The sequence below is a fragment of the Vulpes lagopus genome, chromosome X (assembly GCF_018345385.1).
Source record: "Vulpes lagopus strain Blue_001 chromosome X, ASM1834538v1, whole genome shotgun sequence".
NCBI lineage: Eukaryota > Metazoa > Chordata > Mammalia > Carnivora > Canidae > Vulpes > Vulpes lagopus.
Window position 1 is genome coordinate 70,973,031 of NC_054848.1, and position 22,414 is coordinate 70,995,444.

General features: G+C 38.2%; 1 protein-coding gene and 1 pseudogene across 5 annotated transcripts in view; one reads left to right on the plus strand and one right to left on the minus strand.

Moving 5' to 3' along the window:
* The window catches only part of DIAPH2 (diaphanous related formin 2), a 1,156,455-nt gene that overhangs the window by 1,042,293 nt on the left and 91,748 nt on the right, over positions 1-22,414 (plus strand). The gene's annotated exons all lie outside the window — the stretch shown is intronic.
* LOC121483204 lies at positions 14,012-14,540 on the minus strand (annotated as a pseudogene).

The window sequence follows — 22,414 nt, forward strand, 5'->3', positions numbered from 1 at the left end:
TCTCGGGAATTCGCAAGTTTCACTATTACAGGTTGAGGTGTGGGACGCTTTTTATGTATTTTGGGGTGGGGGACCTCTCTATCTCCTGGATCTGAATGCCTGTTTCCTTCCCCAAATTAGGGAAATTCTCAGCTATGACTTGTTCAAATATGCTTTCTGGCCCTCTGTCCCTGTTGGCGCTTTCTGAATTCCCAATTATACATAGATTCTTCCTTCTGAGGCTATTATTTATTTCCCATACCCTTTCCTCATGGTCTTTTAATTGTTTTTCTCTATTTTCCTTAGCTTCTTTTCTTGCCATCAATTTGTGTCTATGTCACTCACTCTTTCTTCCACTTCATTAACTCTCATCATTAGGACCACCAGTTTGGAGTGCATCTCATTTAATTGATTTTTAATTTTAGCCTGATTAGATCTAATTTCTGCAGCCACAAAGTCTCTAGAATCCTTTATGCTTTTTTTCCAGAGCCACCAGTAGCTTTATAATTGTGCTTCTGAATTTGCTTTCTGACATCGAATTGCAATCCATATTCTGTAACTCTGTGGGAGGGAATACTGTTTCTGATTCTTTCTTTTGTGATGAGTTGTTCCTTCTAGTCATTTTTCTTAGTGCAGAGTGGCTGTATGAGTGGATTGGGTCAGGAATATCAACCATGACCTAAGTAAATTTCACTCTAGAGTATTCTGATGAGGTCAGAGTCCAGAAAATGAAAACACAGATCAGAGCAAAATAAAACAAAAGGACCACTAAAGTCAAAAACAAATTTTTAAAGAAAGTAGTAATAAATTAAAGGGTAAAAAAAAAAAAAAAGACAAAAGAAGAAAACATCAAAAGGAAAAAGGAAAATAAGAAAAAAAAAGAAAAAAGTGAGGGACTGGGAGATGGTGGTGGTGAAGAAGTTGTAGTGGAGGGAGAATGTAGTCTACCTGAGTGGTTCTAGAAGGTGATCCTCTTGGTTCTGAGTATATTAAGCTATGTATGTTAGAAGATGCTCAGTCCCAAATTCATATAAACCAGCAATACTTCTAAAAACCCCCAACATTGACCACCAAAACATAAATGAGATAAAAGAGGGGGGCAGAATGGGCATGAAGAGAGAGTATAATCACAGAATGAACCAGCACGGTCTTCCACTTGGTTCTGGGTGTATGCTGGTCATATTTTAGAAGTTATTAACGTCTGCCATTGTAGAACAAAATGAGGCTGAGAAAACAAAAAGCACAAAACAAAAAAAAAACATATCTCGTATATCTCTCAAATTTAAATTGAGTATGTTGAAGGGAATCTAGAGTGGAAAATATATCTAAGACCTGTAATTGTAGAAATATGAAAGTCAAAATGAAGATGTGGTAAAATATTTTATTTAAGGTGGGAAAAGAGAAAAACAATTAGAAATTTTTAGTCTGATATAAAAATGGAAAATACTGGAAATACTGGAAAAGGGGGGGGAGGAGGGGTACCCTCTAGTTCTATATACTACAAATCCCCTGATTTCCTCTGGCACTTTCCAGTGCTGCTTGGTCAAGAACTTGCTCTTACCGCTGGTCTTCTTGGGAGGGTTCTGCTGTGCTGATTCTCAGGTGTGTTTACCTGGTGGAGATGCCCCGCCCCATGCCTGTGCCTGGCTCAGTGGGAGCTCTTTACCCAGCTAGGCCTGTGTTCCCTGGGGGCCCTGCCTCTCCCAGGCACAAGGTGAAACAAGGAGCAGCAACAACAATGGTGGTAAGCAGCTCTCCAGCTCTGGAGTCAGCTCCCCACTAGTAACTAATGTAGTCTCCCAGTCTGCACTGACCTAGATGCTTCCAGGACAGGTGCAGGTGTGCTAATCTGAATAGCTTGTAGGGCACCCAGTGGCAGGAGAGTCCCCACTGTCCTGTGCTCTCCCTGCCTCCGCCTGTCCCAAGGGATGCACAGGACCCTGAGCTGTGTCCACTCAGGCGCCCTGGGATCCAGGGCCTGTGCTGCTGGAATCACACTCCCGGGCTTTGCAGCTCCCAAAGGCAGCAGGACACTGCCCCCTCCACCCGGAGACCCTGTCTAACCAACTGGCTTCTCCCAAATGCCCTGTCAGCTGTGTGCTCCAGCCCTTTATAGAGCTCGGCCCACAGTTTGTGGTGCACTTCCTCTATTAGTTACTACAGGAAACTGGAGGCTTCACTACCCATCCTGCAATTCTTCCCAATTTCCCTGCTAAGCACTTTTCCATCGGGGAAGAATCCGGTGTGGATTTTCAATGTTCCCACTTCTCCGGGGCTGGGCTTTCTTGTCCCAGAGGCTTTCACTGCAAGGCTTTGGCTGGGCTCCTTGCAGTGCCCCTCCCCCACTTGATTCTTTTTTATTTTTTTCCGCCTTCCTACCTTGCTAGAAGTGAAAATCCTTCTCTCTGTAGCGTTCCAGCTGTTCTCTCTTTAAAACTCAGGTCAAATTTGTAGGTGTTCAGGGTGTTTTGAAAGTTATCTAGGTAAGTTGATGGGACCAGGAGAGTGACCCTACTCCTCTGCCATCTTGCCCCGCCTTCTTTCCTCACTGTGCTTTTGATGTACATTTCCCTGATGACCAGTGATGTTGAGCATCTTTTCATGTGTTTATTGGCCATGTGTCCGTTTCCTTTGGAAAAACGTCTATTCGGTTTCACTCTCCATGTTTTAGTCAAATTGCTGTTTGATATTGAGTTATATTAGTTCTTAATATATTTTGGATATTTACCCTTTATCAGATATATTATTTTCAAATATTTTCTTCCAATCCATAGGCTGCCTTTTAGTTTTGCTGTTTCCTTTGCTGTACACAAGTCTTTTTAATTTTGATATAGTCCCAATAGGTATTTTTTGCTTTTGTTTCCCTTGCCTTGAGACATTTCTGGAAAAATGTTGCTGATGTCAGAGAAATTACTGCCTGTGATCTATTCTAGGATTTTTATGGCTTCAGATCTTTTATTTAGGTCTTTAATCCACCTCGAGTTTTTTTTTGTGTGTGTATAGTGTAAAGAAGTGGTCAGGTCTCATTCTTTTGTGCATAGCTTTCCAGTTTTCCCAGCATCATTTGTTGAAGAAACGGTCTTTTCCCCATTGTATATTCTTGAACATGGCTATCTTTTAGCCTCCATTATGTTGATAGTGTAAAGTCTCACGTTGTGATTAGCATGGAAGAAAATTCTTACCAAATTCTTCTTGTTCTCCTGCCAACTAACTGGGCATGTTGTGAGTGGTTATCTAAGGAACATGGTCCCAGTTGATCTCCATAGCATTCAGGGATAGGTTTACTCCAAGTCTGTAGGTATGAGATGTGAGACAGTTGTTTGTTAGGACCATATTCCCAGTTTGCACTGGACATGTGTTTTATCAGATGTTTCTACATGTCTTGCATAAAAAGGGTTGGGTAAAAATACTGGATAAAATACATTTGGGTAAAAAAAAAGTCTCAGAACTCCCTCTTATTGAACCTCTGGGTACTGCTCACTGGTTCCACAACTATTATAATCCAACACAACTAGTATGATTTACAAGTTGGTCTCTTGGGGCCCTTTCACCTTCTAAGACCCCAACACCAAAGGTAAGTAGTTTTTTCCTATATGCTTCAAGATTACTGTGGTACCAGGGTACCTCAGTGGCACAGTCAGTTGAGTATCTGACTCTTGGTTTCAGCTCAGGTCATGGTCTTAGGGTGCTGGAATCAAGCCCCATGCCAGACTCAGCTCACCGCAGAGTTTGCTTGTCTCTCTCCCTCTGTTCCTCCCCCAGTACCCTTCCCTCTCTCTCTCTTTCTCCCTCTCCCTCTTTCCCTCTCTCCATCTCTCTCTTTCATAAATAAATAAAATCTTAAAAAAAAAAAGAAAAAGATTACTGTGGTCCCAATTCAGCCTCAAGGGAACTCCTTTGAAACTGTGAACAAGAGCAAGCTGACTCAGGACATGTATAAGTGCACTACATAACATGTATCAGTGCACTAAAAACTTCATATGGAGATTTTCATAAGAGGACCAGTTTGGTCTTTGCCATTAAACCAAGCTCTCAGTTATGCTACGGGGAATGGAATTCAAGTCTTCAATATTGTCCCTAGAGCACACCTGAAGGGCAAGACTGATGTTCCTGAACCTTAGATATTCTAAGAATGAGCTAAGCTTTAATAATAAAAAGTTCTCTTTTTTACACATTATCTTTATATTATTCCAGTACCACTTGTTATACATATTGGAGACTAAGGTAACAACGTCAGTAAGTACACTTGAATTCCACAGGGGCCTTTCCATATATATATTTCAACAGAATAGGATAAAGTATATACCAGTTTCCAAGTAACTTAAATAACCTGCACTGGTCCTTTGGTGATGTATGTAAGTTTTACTCCTTGTAGGCGCCTTCCAGGGATCCTGAGACATGTGTTCTTAAATCCTCTCCCTTTGTCTCCTGTACATACACCAGGTCTTCTTGAATCCACTTTTCTATTTCGTCTTTCTTTTGCCTTTTATTCCAACCTTCCATTTGCTACTCTATATAGAAGACAGCAAATGTGCAGGATATACTAAAGGCTTCTGTTGTCCAAAACTAATTTAGCATATACTCCCCCACTAAGCACCCTACCCAAATCCAGCATCAAGAATGAAAGTCTCATCAGTTCTTTGGTGGTACTTAAGTGACTGTTCCATGCCTGGCTTCATGCCTGCTAATTTGGATTCTCCTTCTATAAAGTGAGGCACATTGACTGGCTGCTGTACAAAGATAAATACTATTCTTTGGGGTCATGGAATTTCTAAATAAACTGAGACTAGTGGCTTAAAATCAAATTACCTGGAGTCTCAAAGGAAAAGGCATTGAATAATCTCATTCAGGCTGTTTTCAAAAATACTATGTATTCTTCAAGTTTTAGAGTTTCTAGAGAAAATTAGCAGACAGTAGTTGCAAGGAAAAGCAGAACTTTAATGAGATGTGTAACTTACATGACTTAACTCACATCTAAAAGTTTAGCCAACATATACTGATATTATTTTTAAAAACAAATATCTGTTAAGGAGTTTGTCTTGTATGTAGGGATATGTTTCAAAAGGAAGAATATGGCCTTTTTTCTTAATATATACTAAAATGTTGTTACATATTGAAAGCCACTTATTTTTATGAGTCACATTTTGTACTCAAAGCTGATTTCTATTTTTTTTATATTGTTGTGATAGAGGTATTTTGGAGGGTATAGAATAATGGCTTTTAGTAAAGGTGGGCTTTAAAAATAATTATTTAATTTTAACTTTTTACCTCTTAGAACAAATTTGTTTTTACTTTAATCATTTCTTCTTCTTCTTCTTCTTCTTCTTCTTCTTCTTCTTCTTCTTCTTCTTCTTTTAAAAATTTTTTTTTTAAATTAATTTTTATTGGTGTTCAATTTACCAACATACAGAAAAACACCCAGTGCTCATCCCATCAAGTGTCCACCTCAGGGCCCGTCACCCATTCCCCTCCAACACCCGCCCTCCTCCCCTTCCACCACCCCTAGTTCGTTTCCCCGAGTTAGGAGTCTTTATGTTCTGTCTCCCTTCCTGATATTTCCCAACATTTCTTTTCCCTTCCTTTATATTCCCTTTCACTATTATTTATATTCCCCAAATGAATGAGAACATACACTGTTTGTCCTTCTCTGATTGACTTATTTCACTCAGCATAATACCCTCCAGTTCCATCCACGTTGAAGCAAATGGTGGGTATTTGTCATTTCTAATGGCTGAGTAATATTCCATTGTATACATAAAACACATCTTCTTTATCCATTCATCTTTCGATGGACACCGAGGCTCCTTCCACAGTTTGGCTATTGTGGACATTGCTGCTAGAAACATCGGGGTGCAGGTGTCCCGACGTTTCATTGCATCTGAATCTTTGGGGTAAATCCCCAACAGTGCAATTGCTGGGTCGTAGGGCAGGTCTATTTTTAACGCTTTGAGGAACCTCCACACAGTTTTCCAGAGTGTCTGCACCATTTCACATTCCCACCAACAGTGTAAGAGGGTTCCCTTTTCTCCGCATCCTCTCCAACATTTGTTGTTTCCTGCCTTGTTAATTTTCCCCATTCTCACTGGTGTGAGGTGGTATCTCATTGTGGTTTTGATTTGTATTTCCCTGATGGCAAGTGATGCAGAGCATTTTCTCATGTGCATGTTGGCCATGTCCATGTCTTCCTCTGTGAGATTTCTTTTCATGTCTTTTGCCCATTTCATGATTGGATTGTTTGTTTCTTTGGTGTTGAGTTTAATAAGTTCTTTATAGATTTTGGAAACTAGCCCTTTATCTGATACATCATTTGCAAATATCTTCTCCCATTCTGTAGGTTGTCTTTTAGTTTTGTTGACTGTATCCTTTGCTGTGCAAAGGCTTCTTATCTTGATGAAGTCCCAATAGTTCATTTTTGCTTTTGTTTCCTTTGCCTTTGTAGATGTATCTTGCAAGAAGTTACTCTGGCCGAGTTCAAAAAGGGTGTTGCCTGTGTTCTCTTCTATGATTTTGATGGACTCTTGTCTCACATTTAGATCTCTCATCCATTTTGAGTTTATCTTTGTGTATGGTGAAAGAGAGTGGTCCAGTTTCATTCTTCTACATGTGGATGTCCAATTTTCCCAGCACCATTTATTGAAGAGACTGTCTTTCTTCCAATGGATAGTCTTTCCTCCTTTATCGAATATTAGATGACCATACATTTCAGGATCCACTTCTGGGTTCTCTATTCTGTTCCATTGATCTATGTGTCTGGTTTTGTGCCAGTACCACACTGTCTTGATGACCACAGCTTGTAGTACAACCTGAAATCTGGCATTGTGATGCCCCCAACTATGGTTTTCTTTTTTAAAATTCCCCTGGCTATTCGGGGTCTTTTCTGATTCCACACAAATCTTAAAATAATTTGTTCTAACTCTCTGAAGAAAGTCCATGGTATTTTGATAGGGATTGCATTAAACGTATAAATTGCCCTGGGTAACATTGACATTTTCACAATATTAATTCTGCCAATCCATGAGCATGGAATATTTTTCCATCTCTTTGTGTCTTCCACAATTTCTTTCAGAAGTGTTCTATAGTTGTTAGGGTATAGATCGTTTACCTCTTTGGTTAGGTTTATTCCTAGGTATCTTATGCTTTTGGGTGCAATTGTAAATGGGATTGACTCCTTAATTTCTCTTTCTTCAGTCTCATTGTTAGTGTATAGAAATGCCATTGATTTCTGGGCATTGATTTTTGTATCCTGCCACGCTACCAAATTGCCGTATGAGTTCTAGCAATCTTGGGGTGGAGGCTTTTGGGTTTTCTATGTAGAGTATCATGTCATCGGCGAAGAGGGAGAGTTTGACTTCTTCTTTGCCAATTTGAATGCCTTTAATGTCTTTTTGTTGTCTGATTGCTGAGGCGAGGACTTCCAGAACTATGTTGAACAGCAGTGGTGAGAGTGGACATCCCTGTCTTGTTCCTGATCTTAGGGGAGAGGCTCCCAGTGCTTCCCCATTGAGAATGATATTTGCTGTGGGCTTTTCGTAAATGGCTTTTAAGATGTCGAGGAAAGTTTCCTCTATCCCAACACTCTGAAGGGTTTTGATCAGGAATGGATGCAGTATTTTGTCAAATGCTTTCTCTGCATCTAATGAGAGGATCATATGGTTCTTGGTTTTTCTCTTGCTGATATGATGAATCACATTGATGGTTTTACGAGTGTTGAACAGCCTTGTGTCCCGGGGATAAATCCTACTTGGTCATGGTGAATAATTTTCTTAATGTGTTGTTGGATCCTATTGGCTAGTATCTTGTTGAGAATTTTTGCATCCATGTTCATCAGGGATATTGGTCTGTAATTCTCCTTTTTGGTGGGGTCTTTGTCTGGTTTCGGAATTAAGGTGATGCTGGCCTCATAGAACGAATTTGGAAGTACTCCATCTCTTTCTTCTTTCCAAACAGCTTTAGTAGAATAGGTATGATTTCTTCTTTAAACGTTTGATAGAATTCCCCTGGGAAGCCATCTGGCCCTGGACTCTTGTGTCTTGGGAGGTTTTAATGACTGCTTCAATTTCCTCGCTGGTTATTGGCCTGTTCAGGTTTTCTATTTCTTCCTGCTCCAGTTTTGGTAGTTTGTGGCTTTCCAGGAATGCGTCTATTTCTTCTAGATTTCCTAATTTATTGGCGTACAGCTGTTCATAATATGTTCTTAAAATCGTTTGTATTTCCTTGGTGTTGGTAGTGATCTCTCCTTTCTCATTCATGATTTTATTAATTTGAGTCTTCTCTCTCTTCTTTTTAATAAGGTTGGCTAATGGTTTATCTATCTTATTAATTCGTTCAAAGAACCAACTCCTGGTTCTGTTGATCTGTTGCACAGTTCTTTTGGTCTCGATATCATTTAGTTCTGCTCAAATTTTAATTAACTGTCTTCTTCTGCTGGGGGTGGGGTCTATTTGTTGCTTTTTCTCTAGCTCCTTTATGTGTAAGGTGAGCTTTTGAATTTGAGTTCTTTCCAGTTTTTGAATGGATGCTTGTATTGCGATGTATTTCCCCCTCAGGACTGCTTTTGCTGCATCCCAAAGATTTTGAACGGTTGTATCTTCATTCTCATTAGTTTCCATGAATCTTTTTAATTCTTCCTTAATTTCCTGGTTGACCTTTTCATCTTTGAGCAGGATGGTCCTTAACCTCCACGTGTTTGTGGTCCTTCCAAACTTCTTGTTGTGATTAAGTTCTAATTTCAAGGCATTATGGTCTGAGAATATGCAGGGGACTATCCCGATCTTTTGGGATCGGTTCAGACCTGATTTGTGACCCAGTATGTGGTCTATTCTGGAAAAAGTTCCATGTGCACTTGAGAAGAATGTGTATTCAGTTGAGTTTGGATGTAAAGTTCTGTAGATATCTGTGAAATCCATCTGGTCCAGTGTATCATTTAAAGCTCTCGTTTCTTTGCAGATGTTGTGCTTAGAAGACCTATCTAGTATAGAGAGAGCTAGATTGAAGTCACCAAGTATAAGTGTATTATTATCAAAGTATTTCTTCAGTTTGGTTATTAATTGGTTTAAATATTTGGCAGCTCCCACATTCGGGGCATATATATTGAGGATTGTTAAGTCCTCTTGTTGGATAGATCCTTTGAGTATGAGATAGTGTCCCTCTTCATCTCTCACTATAGTCTTCGGGGTAAATTTTAATTTATCTGATATAAGGATGGCTACCCCTGCTTTCTTTTGAGGACCATTTGAATGGTAAATGGTTCTCCAACCTTTTATCTTCAGGTTGTAGGTGTCCTTCTGTCTAAAATGAGTCTCTTGTAGACAGCAAATAGATGGGTCCTGCTTTTTTATCCAGTCTGAAACCCTGCGCCTTTTGATGGGGTCATTAAGCCCATTCACGTTCAGAGTTACTATTGAGAGATATGAGTTTAGTGTCATCATATCTATTCAGTCCTTGTTTTTGTGGATTGTTCCACTGAACTTCTTCTTAAAGGGGAATTTTAAGAGTCCCCCTTAAAATTTCTTTCAGAGCTGGTTTGGAGGTTACATATTCCTTCAGTTCCTGCCTGTCTTGGAAGCTCTTTATCTCTCCTTCCATTTTGAATGAAAGCCTTGCTGGATAAAGTATTCTTGGTTGCATGTTCTTTTCATTTGGGACCCTGAATATATCCTGCCAGCCCTTTCTGGCCTGCCAGGTCTCTGTGGAGAGGTCTGCTGTTTCCCTAATATTCCTCCCCTACAAAGTCAGGGACTTTTTTTCTCTTGCTGCTTTAAGGATCTTCTCCTTATCTTTGGAATTTGCAAGCTTCACTATTAAATGTCGAGGTGTTGAACGGTTTTTGTTGATTTTAGGGGGGGATCTCTCTATTTCCTGGATCTGAATGCCTGTTTCCCTTCCTAGATTAGGAAAGTTTTCAGCTAGGATTTGTTCAAATACATATTCTGGCCCTCTGTCCCTTTCGGCGCCCTCGGGAACCCCAATTAAACGTAGGTTTTTCTTCCTCAGGCTGTCATTTATTTCCCTTAATCTATCTTCATGGTCTTTTAATTGCCTGTCTCTTTTTTTCTCAGTTTCCCTCTTTGCCATCAACTTGTCTTCTATGTCACTCACTCGTTCTTCCACCTCGTTAAGCCTCGTCGTTAGGACTTCTAGCTTGGATTGCATCTCATTTAATTGATTTTTAATTTCTGCCTGATTGGATCTAAATTCTGCAGTCATGAAGTCTCTTGAGTCCTTTATGGTTTTTTCTAGAGCCACCAGTAGCTGTATAATAGTGCTTCTGAATTGGCTTTCTGACATTGAATTGTAATCCAGATTTTGTAACTCTGTGGGAGAGAGGGCTGTTTCTGATTCTTTTTTTTTGAGGTGAGGTTTTCCTTCTAGTCATTTTGCTCAGTGCAGAGTGGCCAAAAACAAGTTGTATTGGGAAAAGGAGAAAAAGAGAGAGAAGGAAATAAAAGAGAAAAAGAAAAAAGAGAAAGAAGAAAAAAGGGGGGGAAAGAGAAGAAAAAGAAAGAAAAGAAAGAAAGGAGAAAAAAGAAAAAAAATGGTGGGGTGGGGTGGGGGAAGCAATCAGAAATCAAGAAGAAAGAAAGAAAAAAAAGCACAAAACAAAACAAAAACAAAACAAAACAAAACAAAAAACAAAAACAAAAAACAAAAAAAACACGGGGGAGTATCTTCCGATTCTGTATACTTTAAGTCCCTTGACTTCCCTTGGATCTGGTCCGTCTCGCTGGTCTTCTGGGGGAGGGGCCTGCTGTGCTGATTCTCAGGTGTTAGCACTTGGGGGAGCTGCTCTGTCCCTGCCTGGTGCAGGGCTCAGTGGGGGTTGTTCACCCCGTGAGGCCCCGGGAGGAAGCCACAGTGGCGGGCCGGCAGCTCTAGGACCCTGGAGTCAGCCCCCGCAGTAGCTCCGGGGCTCTCCTTCTGCAGGGCCTGGGGGCTCCCGGGCGGGGCCGCTGATCTGCTCAGTTCCAGGCAGGAGCGTCCTCGCTGTCCTGGGCCCTCGCGGCCTCTGCCTGTCCCGGGGGGAGGCCGGATCCTGGGCTGTGTCCCGGCGCCCTGTGCTCTGGGGCCTGCGCTGTTGGATTCTCGCTCCTGGCGGTGCAGCCCCCTCCGCGGAGCCGCCGCCCAAGCCCCTCCGAGCTGTTCCCGGGCCCGCGCCGCCCCCTCCGTGGAGCTTCTTCCTCCGCCCGAGCCGCCGCTGCTGAGCTGCTCCCGGAGCCCCGCAGCCCCCTCTGCGGAGCCGCAGCCCGAGCCCCTCCGAGCTGCTCCGGGTCCCGCCGAGCGCTGCAGCCCTTAGGGAGCTCGGCGCACTCTCCCGGGGCGCAGTTCGTTACTGTCCCAGGGAGCCCGAGGGCATCCCCGCCTTTCTGGGGATCCTGCTCCAATTCCCCGGGAGGCCTTTCCCCCGGGAAGGTTGGTGCAGCTCCTGCTCCTCCGGGACGGGGCTCTCCTGTCCTGGGGACACTCGCCCCGGCCTCAGCCCGGCTCCTCGCGGGCCCCTCCCCCTTGGAGGCCTTTTGTTTCTTTATTTCTTTTTTCCCGTCTTCCTACCTTGATAGAAGCGCGAACTCTTCTCACTCTGGCGTTCCAGCTGGTCTCTCTTTAAATCTCAGGCCGAATTCGTAGATTTTCAGGATGGTTGGAAGGTTTTCTAGGTAATTTGTTGAGGACAGGTGACTTGGAGACCCTACTCTTCCGCCATCTTGCCCCTCCCCCCTTCTTCTTAAAATTTTAAGCATACCTTCCAAAATATGTCACTTTTGTATTAAAATAAATGAATTCATGAAGTTGCTTTCTTTGCAGCATGAGGAGCTAACAGAATAAAAATAAACTAGTATTTCTTGTTGCTGGAAAATAATTATGAGAATATTACACAGAGGACGCCATGCTTAAAATGAAGGCTTCGTATTGCATTTAAAACTCAAGTGGGACTTTCAATTATTCTGTTTAGTAGAATAATATATTGATGAATCCTTAGAGAACTAATTATGTTGTTTCACATGAATTACAAATGCATCATTTAGCTGCATTATAGCCTTACATGTGTCCTTTACAATTAATCATCATTAAATGTTAGAAATGTAAACTTTAAGATGCAAAGAAAGCATATTTTTTAAACAAAGTGGTCTAAACAAATACCAGTATTTTATTTTGAGATCTGTAACTGGTCTACAGAATTTCTTTTCCTATTTTTACAAGATCAAAGTATAAATCTGAGAACTTTTTAAATAGAATTCTCTTAAAATTCCATTATTGATGATAAGTGTAAGTTGTGAGAGTTTTTCCCTTACTTTTTTAAAGTTTTAATTTAAATTCCAGTTTTTAATATATAGTGTAATAATAGTTACAGATGTGTAGTATAGTGATTCAGTATTTCCATGAAACACTTGGTGCTCATCACAAGCACACTCCTTAATCCTCAGCGCCTCTTTAACCCATCCCCACCCACGTCCCCTTCAGCAACACTCAGTTTGTTCTCTATAGTTATGAGTGTTTTTCTTGGTTTACATCTCTCCTTTTTTCCTCTATAATCATTGGTTTTGTTTCTCAAATTCCACATATGAGTGAAATTTTATGGTATTTATCTTTCTCTAACTGACTTATTTCACTTAGCATAATACTTTTTAGCTCTATCCATGTCTTTGTAAATGGCAACATTTCATTCTTTTTATGGCTGAGTAATATTCCACTATATATGTGTGTGTGTGTGTGTGTGTGTGTGTGTGTGTCTCACCTCTTCTTTATCCATTCATCAATTGATGGACACTTAGGCTGTTTCCATACTGTGGCTATTGTAGATAAAGCTGCCATAAACATCAGAGTGCATGTATCTCTTTAAATTAGTATTTTAGTATTCTTTAGGTAACTACTTAGTAGGGTGTAATTGCTGGATCATAGGGTAGTTGTATTTTTAACTTTCTGATAAATCACCATACTGTTTTCCACAGTGGCTATAACAGTTTGCATTCTCATCAAGAGTGCAAGATGGTTTCACTTTCTCCACATCCTCTTCAACAACTGTTGTCTTATATTAATTTTAGCCATTCTGACAGGTGTGAGGTGTATCGCATTGCAGTTTTGATTTGTATTTCCTTGACAATCAGTGATGTTGAGCATCTTTTCATGTATCTGTTGGCCATCTGTTTGTTTTTGGGAAAATGTCTATTCATGTCTTCTGACCATTTTTTATTTGGATTATTCAGTTTGGGGATGTTGAGTTTTATAAGTTCTTTCTATGTTTTATATACTAACCCTTTATCAGATACTCAATTTCCTTTCATATTAGCATCATCAAATTCTAATCTCACCTTTTTACCCTTCAAATAGTTATGGAAGAGACTCTTTTGTGGTAGCTGTTTCATCTTTTTTGTTCCTTCATATTTTTCTCTTATAAGTTTATCTGATACTGTGATGTGTTCATGAAATATAGTCAGTTATTATACTTTGCTGTAGTAGAACTATTCATCATGGATATTTCTGCTGCCAATAACTAAATTGTTTGCAAAAAATTAGGTACTTAGTTTATTCTTACTGATCAGCTCTACTCTTTTGGACCAAAGCAACATGAGAGCAAATACTTTCACACCTGTTAGGATGGAGTTGCAACTGTCATACATTTGGAATGTTATGATCCCAAGCAGTCTTTATATAATTTGAATTACATTGTATGTTAGGTTCTTGATAAAATCTGGCCAATTTTTACAGAAGAAATTATTTATCTGATCATTTGGTCCTATCTATTTAGGAATATGTAAAACTGGATTTTTTTTAAAGTAATATGTGACCAAAGTTAATTTTCTTCCTAAGGCCTAAATAAAGAAAAAGCAGTTTTCCCCCCCCCCAAAAAAAATTGCAATATCTTCTCCTATTCCATATGTTGCCTTTTAGTTTTATTGATTGTTTCCTTCACTGTGCAGAAGCTTTTTGATGAAGTTCCAATAGTTTAGTTTTGCTTTTGTTTCCCTTTCTTCAGGAGACATATCTAGAAATAAGTTGCTATGGCTAGTTTCAGAGAGATTACTGCCTGTGTTCTCCTCTAGGATTTTGATGGCTTCCTATGTCACATTTAGGTTTTTCATCCATTTTGAATTTATTTTTGTGTGTTGTATAAGAAAGTGTTCCAGTTTCATTCTTTTTTTCCCCAAAATCTGTTTATTGGGATAGTGTCCCACTCCTCTTGATTCAGGGAGCTTTTAGTGCTGTTTCCACCTGAAGGAGCATCCTTCTGTAAGCCTTGCTTTTCCTCCTGTGTGCTGGCAGAGGACGATGGAACAGCCGACACACAGAACTACCGTCTATGCATGGCTGAAGACTGTGGTGATTTTGTAGCATCCCAGGTACTTCACATCCATGAAGTAGGAGTTGAGGCTCTGCACCAGGCGCTTCTTCTTGTGCTTCCTCTTCTCCTCTTCCAAGGACGGGTACAGGAGGTCCTTCACAAGGGGCATGTTCTCATGGGGAGGTCGTCAATGCTGGAAAGGCGCAGTTTCATTCTTTTGCATGTTGCTGTCCAGTTTCCCCAACCCAATTTGTTGAAGAAACTGTCTTTTTTCCATTGGATATTGTTTTCTGCTTTGTTGAAGATTAATTCACCAACTAGTTGTTGGTTCATTTCTGGGTTTGCTATTCTGTTCTATTGATATTTGTGTCTCTTTTTGTGCCAGTACTATACTGTCTTGATCTCTGCAGTTTTGTAATGTAACTTGAAGTCTAGAACTGTGATGCCTCCAGTTTTGCTTTTCTTTTTCAAGGTCGCTTTGACTATTAGGGTTCCATACAAAATTTAAGGTTGTTTGTTCTAGCTCTGTGAAAATTGTTGTTGGTATTTTGATAGAGATTGCATTAAATATGAAGTTTGCTTTGAGCAGTACAGACCTTTTAACAATATTTGTTGTTCCAATGCATGAATGTAGAATGTTATTCCATTTCCTTTTGTTCTTCAATTTCCTTCATCAGTGTTCTACGGTTTTCAGACTATAGGTCTTTCATCTCTTTGGTTAGATTTCTTCCTAGGTATCTTATTGTTTTTGGTGTAATTATGAATGGCATTGATTCCTTCATTTTCCTTTCTGCTGCTTCATTATTAATATATAGGAATGCAACAGATTTCTGTATGTTGATTTTTTATCCTGTCACTTTTCTAATTTTTTTTATCAGTTCTAACAGCTTTTTGGTGGAATATTTAAAGTTTTCTACATAGGGTATCATGTCATCTGCAAACAGTGGAAGTTTGACTTCTTCCTTGCCAATTTGGATGCCTTTTATTTATTTTTGTTGTCTGCTTTCTGTGGCTAGGACTTCCAGTACTATGTTAAATAACATTGGTGAGAGTGGATACCCCTGTGACAGTAATTATTATTATAACTTTAGGCTTACTTTTGGAATTTAAGCATCAGAAACATATTATTAAAACTTTTTTATTAGGTCGATAGGTGCTTTTCCAAATGCATTTCCAAAAGTCATAGGTTTTTAAGCTTTTTACTCTGAAAGTCACACTTTCAAGTAGGAACTGAAATTCTTATAACACAAGTAATATACCAGTACAGAGTTATCACAGTAAGTTTTAGTGATTTAGGAGGTGAACATTGATTCCCTTATGAGTCTGTCTCTTTCCGAAAATAATGTAGCTCGTCCATTTTGTAGGAAAATACCATCTTCCAAAGAACTGGATATTACTGCTAACTAAGTAGGCAGAAATCATAGGCATTAAATAGTTTAAGTTAAATGTGATAAACCTCTATAATACAAACATTAACGGATAGAAAATGCCTGAAGATGAGGGAAACACAAAGCAGAAGGAACAGTTATTACCTGCTAAGTGCCCAGCACTGTTCTAAGTACTGGGGATATTTAAAGGAGTAGGAAATGTTCCCTTTCTTCAAAAAATCATATACTGCATATAAAAATTCCAAAGAGCCAACAGCAAAGGAATTCACAATAAGTTGACATATTATGAACCAAAAAGATCTAATCACAGACTGAGGTATATAGGAAAAGTCTATGTGTATCTGAACTTCCCTGCATAACTTTCATCGTGTGTAATTTCTGACAAAATTATAGATGGGGAATGATAGAGCCAGAAAGGCTCTTAAAGATCATCTGGCATAAATCTCTCATTTTCCAGAAGGTGAAATCTAGACCCAAAGAAGGTGAAGTATTTTACTCCACATCATACAGCAAATGAATGACAGTGGGGACTAGAACTCAAGCCTCTTGATTCTTAGTCCAGTCTTTCCAGATGGCACAAACACAAACCTTTGTCTTTAAGCTCTCTCCCCATTCTTCCCTTTATTTGAATGGTGAAAACAATGGCACAGGGTCTATGAAAATGTGGAACTCCCCAAACAAGGAAAGAAACCCTGGATAGAATTCTCATGGGGCCAGTAAAGAAATTGAAAGAGAGGGCAAAACATGGATATAGAGAAATAGAGAGCAAATACAGTCCAGGAAAAAATTAAGAGAAACCCAATTACAAGAATGAGAAAATCAAACACAAAAAAGGAAGACTTAAATAATTATTCATTAGCACTTATTTATATGGAAAACAGACTAAAATGTCTTTGGTCTAATATATATGTTCAATCTGCTTTGAAAGTTTTCTTTTTCAAAATAGTGTCAGCTATGATAGGTAGCTTCATATTAAAGTGAAGAGCTCTCCATTACCTAGCACATTTCTACACCTAGAGAGTAGTGATGACTGATATGCATAATGATGACCCTGAGGCAATGTAATACCCCAAAGTACCTTTTGATCCATTAAAATTTTTTCTACTATATTTAGCCTACATATATTACTAAACATATTTTATATTCAAATTCTTAGAAAATGGGGAGTATGTTTATGATAATATTTCTGATAATTACCTATGAAATCATCACAGCACTTCATGTCTTAGCTAAGCCACATAGAGGAGATTTTACCAGAATGAAGAAGATACTGTGTCATTCTACTTCCCAGATGTTTCTTTCTTAGGCTTTTTGGGCTTTCTTGTCTTGACCCTTTTCTGATGAAATGTGGAATAAATAGCCTGTCACAATTTTAGGCTTTCTAGCCTGATTGTTGACCATCTCAATCTAATGATTCTTTTGAAACTATATATTGTCTAAATAGATTATTTTGCCTTCTCCACCTTACAAGTCTTTTTGTATAATGGTAAAGGAAGACTATAATGTTTTCATTAGATCTTAAATGTTCTTTTTGTGTAAGTTAGCTGCCAGGCAAGAATCCTGGATCCATTTTTTCTTAGCATCAATATGAATGTCTGTGATAAATAAGTCATTGATCATTGCAGCTGCCTTTGTGAAGAGATTTTGCACTTACTGTTTCTTTCACATGCACAAGGACATTAATTAACCTAATTGACTATTACTTGGTCAGTTTCTGTGTAGGAAGTAATGCTAGGTAAAATAGAGAAAAGAAATGAAAATTCAATGCATTTCTATTGAAACACAGAAAGATTTCATAATAGAAAAAATACATTAATTTGAAGCTTCTCTGGGATTTGTGTTCCCAAAGGATGAGCTGGAAACCATGAAATTCTTTCCCATAACCTAAACCAGATTGTTATGTGGGTCTCTAAGAGTGAATTGCTAATAGATATACTGACATAGTATAAAATGTATCACATGGCTGTGGTAAACATAGGGCAGTAGAAGCTACACCGCTATAATAAACATAGGTTAGAAATGTGGTTCAGTTAGTCAAATGCCAGGAGACTCTTTTCATGTTTTGTCTTTCCTAATTAGAAATCTAGGGAATCAGGTACAAAATATTCATCTTTATCAGTTCAAACAGTGATGGACAATTATGTGTTTAAATGTCCAGCAATTATACTTTGCAATTAAAGTACTAAACAGTCTGTGATACCTCCATGGCAGAGCAGTCCTCCACTTCTATGGCTGATGCTGCTTTTTCTTTTCTGTGTTGTGTCTGCTTTGGAATCATCATCATTATGGGGCATGACACTAGGTATGTTAGGCCATGCTGCTGACAATGGTAACTTTCAAAAGGGAGAAATAACACCAACTAATATAAGGTGAAACAACTGAGACCTAGAAGCAATATCAGCAAAGAATTGAATGCAAGGAACCATTTGAGTAGGATTACAAGCATTTTAGAATGTGCAGATTAGCCCTGGATTAAGGGAAATCAAGAATTTTTAAAAATATTTTATTTATTTATTCATAAGAGACACAGAGAGAGAGAGAGACAGAGACATAGGCAGAGGGAGAAGCAGGCTCCCTGCAGGGAGCCCAATGCAGGACTTGATCCCAGGACCCCAGGATCACACCCTCAGTCAAAGGCAGACACTCAACCACTGAGCCATCCAGGTGCCCGGAAATCAAGAATTAAACAACCTCATTTATATAAATGAGCATCCTGGAGTTTTTAATAATGGAACCAATAACCTCACTGCATTTTGAATCTATTTGGATGTCATGTAAAGAATGAACATATGCAGTACTTAAGAAGGAAAGGTCAATTCTGCCATAGTGATCATTGGAGCATAATGTAACAGGCTATTTTTTTTTCCCCATCTCATCAATTCTAGAACATCTAAACTTATCTTTTCAGGAAGTTGTGGGCTTTTTAAAAAATCTCCTGCAACCATTATAACCCAAATAAACAGCACTTTACTTATTTTTTAAATATTATTTATTTATTTATTAGAGATACAGAGAGAGAGAGAGAGAGAGAGAGAGAGAGAGAGAGGAGAGAGAGAGAGAGAAAGCCTGACGTGGGACTGGATCCCCAGTCTCCAGGATCACACCCTGGGCTGAAGGCGGTGCTAAACCGCTAAGCCACCGGGGCTGCCCATAAACAGCACTTTAAAGTCAACTCCACACCTTCACTAATGTATTACAAACATCAAATAATTTGTATGTAAACAGATATATGTGGTTTCAGTAACAGGGTCTCTGGTTTTTTACTGCCCTTCCTATTTATTAGCCTCTAAATGGATTGTTTAGTTGGTATAACTCTGTATATCTGCTTATTGTCTCTTATTTTATGGAATGTACTGCTTCAGTTATAGTTAACACCCAATCTGACAAAGATTTGTTGTGGCTACCATACTTTGTTCACTTCATAGCATTAATAGTGGCATTTGTATGTTACCAAAAAGAGACCATTGGATTCATCATCCTTAGTCAAACAAAAGTAGCTCCCTTGATTTTCAGCATAATGTTTCTGGATATCTAATAGTATTTTGGCAGATGGTGAATTAAAAGGAAATAAAATTATAAACTCAGCATGTGCTATAACTCTGGGTTTATAATTCCTGAGAGATCTAGAAATAAATACAGATATTCACCCATGAGTTCAAAATCGCCTAATTCAAATCATTGAAGCTGAATTTCACCTAGAACTCATTTGAACTCTTTTTAATTAAAAGTCCTGTCCAAGATTAGGTCAAATGTCATATTCTTTGGTCATTCCAACCTTCTTCCTCTGAGTCTTCTAACCTTGACAGTCATCAGTACTATATATACTTCTGTCCAGTTGTCTCCTTTCCTTATCTATTAGCTCTCCAAGGGTATCAACCATGCTATCTTTTACTGCTTATACAGTCTTCATTGAATATATTCATTCATTTTTAAATAAATATTCAATATGCTCTTCCTACTATTGGGTAATGATCTAGACCAGAGGCTGGCAAACTATAGTTAGTGGGCCAAATCTAGCCTACAGGGCTAGAAATAAGAATGTATTTTTGTACTTTTATATTTTATGACCCATTTTTGAAGGATCATAAAAACAAGAATATGCAATAGAAACCATATGTGTCTAGTAAAGCTTAGAATATTTATTATCTGGCCCTTTAGAAGGAAAAGATTGCCAGCGCTTGTTTTAGATGCTGGGGATACAATGAACAAAGCAGACCAAAAAAAAAAAAATACTACTTTTTTGGAGCCTAAATTCTACTTATACATTTATTTCACACAGAATAAGAATCCATCTTTGTCATCTCCATAGTACTTACATATATAGTATGTACTCAATGAATATTTGTGAAATGAAGGCATACATACAATCCATTCTCCAATAACACACAATATAGATAAACATTTCTATATTAATGTAATTAAATGTATTTTTAGTCTTTATATTAAGAGTCTTTTACTAATAGCTTTTAGAAAAAAAGTAAAACACTACTTGTCAAAGACATTTTATTCTGGTATTTAATGAAATGGTCTCCCGTCTTAATGTAACTTTTATTCCTGATGAGGTCTTGATTACCAAGCCTTCTTATTAGAGGTAATCATCATAATTTTATTTGATTCTGAAAGTTTTCTAAAATGGTGGATGTTTCATAAGAGATCATTTTGTATATGTTACAATTAAAGAATAAGTTAGTCTTCCAGGAGTCTCCATCCTTGAATTCTCCAGCTTTCTGGTGTTTAAGAGCTGAAGATGACATTTAACTCTACATTAGAAAAGACAATCTTTGCTTTAGATTCTGAGTTTACTAATATTATGGCATCTTTTAAAAAAAATCAGGCTATAATTAGCCACTAATTCTCCAAGAAAGTGTACAGCTTTTAGAAGCTGATGGTTGGATACTAGGGATGAATTGAGTGCTGGGAAGAGAGTGGAAGGGATCAAAGGGCCAGTGAAAGGATGCCAGAAGTGGAAAGGGTGGGATTTGTAGACCCAGCAGATTATGGTAGTAACAAAGAGGAATATGTAATTATCTTTTCCACCCTCTAAGTGGCAGAGTTTCCTACTCAGAACCATTCCTCCCACCACATCCACACAATCAGTTAAGTATTGTTACTTGTACCTATCTCCACCCCAAACCATCACTACAAGGAAGAGTTTCCTTTGTTTTTCACACATTCAAAACTGGAAGTAGATGAGGCACCAGATCTAAAAAGAAAAATCACATGCTATTCTATTTAAATCTTTATCTCCAATGACCCTTTAATCTGAAATGCCCTTACTCCTAGTATCCTGCATACTTCCTTTTAGATACCATACTACCATTAATCTACAAACTTTGCTTTATTAAAGAATTACTCATTCTTCATATCTTGCATAGATTTAGAGTTGACAAAATGAAAGTTTAAACTGTAGTAATGGAGAATCTTAAATGAAGGAAATTGAAGCATACAATAGTAATGTACTGATTTGCTTTTAGATATTTGATCTTTGTCAAGACTAATGAGATTGCATATCTAATATAGGGAATGAATAAAAATTTTAATAAACCTGCCTAATTTGTATTCCTAGGAATTTTGTAAAATGGAGAATTATGCCAGCAAACCTGGATGTGCTTTCCCTTTAATTGCACCTATTGATTTCTATCACCAATCCATTTGCATCCTCTCCTATCTATGGTTAATACAGAAGAAGTCCTAACATGGAGTAGCATACATAGAAGATCATGGGTTTGTTCTCTAAATGCAGATAGCTCATACCCAGCAAAGTTTATTTAAATGTACTGAGTTTAAACTTCCCTTTATAGAAGACTAGAATCCTGGCTAATGAGGAAAAAGCAACGTCTGTTACTTCCGATTTTGGCACAGGACTTGTCTTTATGCAGAGCCATCATTCATAAAATCAATTTGAATCAAACAGTTCCTCCTATGTAGCAAAACAAAGAAAGGACTTCCCACTCTGGAAAGGTTCTATATCATTGAACTCTACTTCTAAAGGATCATACTCATGCATATAAAATAACCTACCAGACCAAGAATGTATTCAATCAGTAGTACTGAGGAAATATTATGAGCATGGTGTGGTACAAAGTATAGAAGTAGAAAGCATTCTCCCTTTCCTTAGGGAAATCAAGACTTAAAAAAAATAAAACAATTGTGAACAATAATAAACATGGACTAAAATATTGTTTATAGGTTCTGGTATATCTTAGACTTTCCAAAATAATTTAATTCAGTATCACATCATATGTTCATTCACATTTTTAGTGCAAAAAATAGCTTCTGTGACCTCAGGGAAGGACAAGATCACTGCAGTTTGAAATATGATGAGAGGGCTTCACAGAAGCAGCAGGGCAGTTTGTTCATTTTACAAATATTATATCATATTTTAAAGATAATTTTCTAATTATACTTTTTGCTATTTCCCCTTAAATTTCTTACTCCTTGATTTTTTTCTTTTGTCTTCCTTTTTTGCTCATTTATAAAAACCCAGAATTGGAAGCAAATTGTTTAACACTGCTTCTACTACAGAATCCATTCAAACATATTTCATAATGCTAGTTTATAGTAATAGGGAATATATTATTGCATACCATTTGAATTCCATAAACCTACCATTTGAGCTGATTCATTGTGATCAGGCAGCAAGTCTAATTCTTTTGTCATTTTATAAAAACTTGATCCATTATTTAAAGAAAAAATTATTTAAAAACTCTCAACAGTCTATCTTGATTTTTGTTCCTTTTTTCTTATCAATAAAACAATAAAAATGAGCAAT